This window comes from Aotus nancymaae, unplaced genomic scaffold (assembly GCF_030222135.1).
Source record: "Aotus nancymaae isolate 86718 unplaced genomic scaffold, 86718_ANA_hifiasm-v0.15.2.pri h1tg000079l, whole genome shotgun sequence".
Classification (NCBI taxonomy): domain Eukaryota; kingdom Metazoa; phylum Chordata; class Mammalia; order Primates; family Aotidae; genus Aotus; species Aotus nancymaae.
Window position 1 is genome coordinate 12,188,723 of NW_026988494.1, and position 6,005 is coordinate 12,194,727.

The following is a 6,005-nucleotide window of genomic DNA, read 5'->3' on the forward strand; positions in this document are numbered from 1 at the left end:
GTACAATAGATTTAAATTTACAGTTCAGTGATGCAAGAGGGCAAAGAGAATTCTAGGTGGTCTAAGACACCTGGATATGCCCTAGTTGCTATTGACTAGAGGCAGAGACAATACACCTGTGTTATTCACTGCAAAAGTTTACTGTAATAAAGCCTAAACTAAAAAAATCAGGGGAATTTGGAACCAAGTTGGCTGAATAGGGACAGCTCTGGAGTGCAGTTCCTAGTGAGAACAATGCAGAGGGTGATTGATCATTGCATTTCCAAGTGAGTCATTACTGCCCACAGATCAGGAGACTCCTAGGCTGGAAAGTGCCACGAGTTTCCAGCCAGTGCAGTGGGTCTGTTTCAGCCAGTGCAGTGGGTCTCTGCACAAAAACTCAGACAAATATGGGCGGCCATTTCAACTGGTGCCTGGAACACCTGGGAGGCAGAGCCACCCATTCAACTGAAAAAAAAGGGGGCTGAAACAGGGAGGCAGGTGATCTGGCTCTGCAGGTCCCACCCCCACAGATATCAGCAATCTGAAATGCTCTGGATTGAGAGTTTCACAGCAAGCACAGCTGGACCCAGGACGGTCCAGCTCTGTTGGGGGAAGGGCCTCTGCCATTACCAAGGAAATCTGCATTTACCAAGGCAGTCTGCCATTACAGGGGCAGTTCCGTCTATACCTCTATAAACAAAACTGCGAGGAAATTCACACAGCAGCTGGGCAGAGCCCATGGCAGCTCAGCAACACATCTGCTGGCAGACTGTGACTAGACCACCTCCTAGCTGGACAAGGCATCTCTGAAAAAAGGCAGCAGCACATCAGGAACTTATAAATAAAGCCCCACCTTCCCAGGAAAGAGCACCTGGGGAAAAAGGTGGTTATGAGTTTCACTGCAGTATACTTAAACATACCTGCTCAGCAGCTCTGCAGGGAACAACGGAGCTCACAGCTCAGCACTTGAGCTCCTATAAGGGTCAGACCATCTCTTGAAGCAGCTCCCTGACCCCTGTTTATCCAAAGAGACACCTCATAAAGGAGAGCTCAGGCTGACATCTGGTGGGTATCCTTCTGGGACAAAGATAACAGAAGAAGAAACTGGCAGAAACCCTTACTGTTCTCCAGCCATCACAGGCGATCCCCAGGCAAGCAGGGTCTGTAGTGGAACTCCAGCAGTCCTACAGACGAGGGACCTGATTATTAGAAGAAAAACTAAAAAACAAATAACTTCATCATCAACAAAAAAGATGTCCACTCAGAGACCCCATCCGAAAGTCACCAACTACAGAGACCACAGGTAGATAAATCCACAAAGATGGGAAGAAACCAATGCAAAAAGGATGAAAATACCCAAAACCAGAACACCTCTCCCCCTCCAAGGGATCACAACTCCTCCCTAGCAAGGGAACAAAGCTGGATGGAGAATGAGTCTGATGAATTGACAGAAACAGGCTTCAAAAGGTGGGTAATAAACTTATCTGAGCTAAAACAATATGTTCTAACCCAATGCAAAGAAATTAAGAACCTTGAAAAAAGGTTTGATGAAATGCTAATGAGAATAAACAGCTTAGAGAACAATATAAATGACCTCATGGAGCTGAAAAACACAACATGAGAACTCCGTGAAGCATACACAAGTTTCAGTAGCCAAATTGACCAAGCAAAAGAAAGGATATCAGAGATGGATGATCAAATCAATGAAATAAAATGAAAAGGCAAGATTAGAGAAAAAAGAGTGAAAAGAAATGAACAAAGCCTCCCAGATATATGGGATTATGTGAAAAGACCTAATCGACCTTTGATAGGTGTACCTGAATGTGATGGAGAGAATGAATCCAAGCTGGAAAACACTCTTCAGGATACTATCCAGGAGAACTTCCCCAAACTAGGAAGGCAGGCCAACATTTAAGTCCAGGAAATACAGAGAACACCATGAAGATATTCCTCAAGAAAAGCAACCTCAAGGCACATAATCAACAGATTCACTAGGGTTGAAATTGAAGGAAAAAAGGCTAAGGACAACCAGAGAGAAAGGTCAGGTTACCCACAAAGAGAAGACCATCAGACTCACAGCAGATCTCTGGACAGAAACCCTATGAGCAAGAATGGAGTGGTAACCAAAATTCAACATCTTTAAAAGAACTTTCAACCTAGAATTTCATATCCAGCAAAACTAAGCTTCATAAGTGAAGGAGAAATAAAATCCTTTACAAACAAGCAATTGCTGAGCGATTTCGTCACCACCAGTCCTGCTCTTGAAAGAATCACTAAACTATAGAAACGAACAACTAGTACCAGCCACTCCAAAAATGTACCAAATGTTAAAAAGCATCAACACAATGAAGAAACAGTGTCAATGAATGGGCAAAACAACCAGCTAGCATCAAAATAGCAGGATCAAATTCACACATAACAATATTAGCCTTAAATGCCCCAATCAAAAGATACAGACTGGCAAATTAGATAAAAAGTCAAAACCCTTTGGGGTGCTGTATCCAGGAAACTCATCTCACATGCAAGGACACACACAGGCTCTAAATAAAGGGATGGAGGAAGATTTACCAAGCAAATGGAGAGCAAAAAAAAAAAAAAAAAGCAGGAGTTGGCAATCCTAGTCTCTGATAAAAGACGTTAATCCAGCAGAGATCAAAAGAGACAAAGAAGGGTATTACATAATGGTAAAAGGATCAATGCAACAAGAAGAGCTAATGATCCTAAACATATACACACCTAATACAGGAGCACCTAAATACATAAACAAGTTCTTAACTAACTACGAAGAGACTTAGACTCCCACACAATGATAGTAGGAGACTTTAACACTCCACTGTCAATATTAAATCAACGAAACAGAAAATTAACAAGGATATCGAGGACTTGAACTCAGACCTGGATCAAGCAAACCTAATAGACATTTACAGAACTCTCCACCCCAAATCCACAGAATATACATACTTCTTAGCACCACATCACACCTACTCTAAAATTAACCACACATTTGGAAGTAAATCACTCCTCAGCAAATACAAAAGAATGGAAATCATAACAAACAGTCTCTCAGACCACAGTGCAATCAACTTAGAACTCACAATTCAGAAACTAACTCAGAACTGCAAAACTTCATGGAAACTGAACAACTGGCTCTTGAATGTTGACTGGATAAACAATGAAATGAAAGTAGAAATAAAGATATTCTTTGAAACCAATGATAACTAAGGCACAATGTACCAGAATCTCTGGGACACATTCAAAGCAGTGTCTAGAGGAGAATTTATATCAATAAATGCCCATATGAGAAGGAAAGATCTAAAACTGACACCCTATCACCAAATTGAAAGAGCTAGAGGAGAAAGAACAAAAAAACCTCAAAAGCTAGCAGAACAAGAAATAACTAAGATCAGAGCAGAACTGAAGGAGATAGAGAGATGAAAAACCCTTCAAAAAATCAATAAATCTGGGAGGTGGTTTTTGAAAAGAATAAAATAGACCACTAGCCAGATTAATAAAAAAGAAAAGAGAGAAGAATCAAATAGATGCAATAAAAAATGATAAAGGGGGATATTGCCACTGATTCCACAGAAATACAGACTACTGTCAGAGATTACTACAAACAACTCTATGCACATAAACCAGTAAACCTGGAAAAAATGGACAAATTCCTGGATACTTGCACCCTTCCAAGCCTAAACCAGGAAGAAATCAACACCCTGAATAGACCAGTAACAAGGGCTGAAGTTGAGGCAGCAATTAATGGCCTACCAACCAAAAAAAGCCCAGGTCCAGATGGGTCCACAGCTGAATTCTACCAGACATAGAAAGAGGAGCTGGTACCACTCCTTCTGAAACTATTCCAAACAATCCAAAAAAAAAGGGAATCCTTCCCAAATCATCTTATGAGCCAATGTCATCCTGATACCAAAACCCAGCAGAGACTAAACAAAAAAAACCTCAGACCAATATCCATGATGAACATAGGTGCAAAAATCTTCAATAAAATACTGGCAAACCAATTGCAACAGCAAATCAAAAAGCTTATTCATCATGATCAAAGAAGCTTCATCCTGGGGATGCAAGGCTGATTCAACATATGCAGGTCTATAAACGTAATCCACCACATAAACATAACCAAAGGCAAAAACCAATTATCTCAATAGATGCAGAGATGGCCTTTGACAAAATTCAACAGCCTTTATTCTAAAAATTCTCAGTAAACTAGGTATCGATAGAATGTATCTCAAATTAATAAAAACTATTTATGATAAACCCACAGCCAATATCATACTGAATGGGCAAAAACTGGAAGCGTTCCCTTTGAAATTTGGCACTAGACAAAGATGCCCTCTCTCACCACTCCTATTCAATATAGTACTGGAAGTTCTAGCCAGAGCAATCAGGCAAGAAAAAGAAATAAAGTGTATTCAAATAAGAAAGGAGGAAGTCAAATTGTCTCTATTTGCAGATGACATGTTTGTATATTTAGAATACCCTATCATCTTAACCCAAAATGTCTTGAAACTGATAAGCAACTTCAGGAAAGTCTCAGGATACAAAATCAATATGCAGAAACCATAAGCACTCCTATACACCAATAACAGACTTAAAGAGAGCCAAATCAAGAACAAATTGCCATTCACAATTCCTACAAAGAGAATAAAATACCTAGAAATACAACTAACAAAGGATGTAAAGGACCGCTTCAAGGAGAACTACAAGGAAATAAGAGAGGACACAAACAGATGGAAAAACATTCCATACTCATGGTTAGGAAGAATCAGTATTGTGAAAATGACCATATTGCCCAAAGTAATTTATAGATTCAATGCTATCCCCATCAAGCTACCTGTGACCCTCTTCACAGAAATGGAAAAAAAAAATCTTAAACTTCATATGGAACCAAAAGAGAGCCTGCAAAGCCAAGTCAATCCTAAGCAGAAAGCACAAAGCTGGAGGCATCACGCTATCTGACTTCAAATGATACTACAAGGCTATAGTAATCAAAACAGCATAATACTGGTATCAAAACAGAGATATAGACCAATGGACAGAACAGAAGTCTTGGAGGCAATGCCACATATCTACAACCATCTGATCTTTGACAAACCTGACAAAAGCAATGGGGAAAGGATTCCCTGTTTCATAAATGGTGTTGGGAAAACTGGCTAGCCAGGTGCAGAAAGCAGCAACTGGACCCCTTCCTGACACCTGACACTAAAACTAACTCCAGATGGATTAAAGACTTAAACAGATATAGGTGACAGGGGATGGAAGCAGTAAACCACATTGCCATGTATGTACTTATGCAACAGTCCTGCATGTTCTGCACATGTAACCCAGAACCTAAAGTGCAATAAAATATATGTATAAAAAAAGATTTAAAAAAATGGAAAATGCTACTCTGGAATGGAACAGAGAAAAATGCCACAATTTTCAAGTGCATGAGTTTTTATTGAATAGTACCAATAGTCAATGTGACAGAAGTCAAATTCAGTTGCAGATTGAACTAATGCATTTTTAAACATTTAAGCACACATGGATGAAATTTGGTTAAAGGGTCAAAAAGAAACTATTTTAGGTTTATTGAACAGTACTAGTAGAGAAAGTTTGTGTATGTCTGAAGCATCAAGATGAATGTAGCATTTATTTGCCTTTCTTGGGTGTTGGAGCTATGTTTTGCTTACCTGGAAATTTCAATAAGTGAGCTAAGTGTAGGACTATGTGGTGCTCAAAATTCAGAACCACTTCATTCCCATAGATGTAAATTATTGATGAGTATAGGCAAGAGAGGATCACTGATATTAAATAAACTAAATCCTGTGGGGACTGCTTCAGAAGTGTGATGAATTGAGTACCCAGGAATAAAATGAAATATACCTAACATATCATGCTGAAATCTCAGGTTATGTTCACCTTTCTTAAGTAATAAAATAGAGTCTCTCAATAATAATTACCTTTCAAGTAGCATTCATGCACTGATAGGACCAATAAATAAAACTATAAAAATATCACCTTGAGGCTTT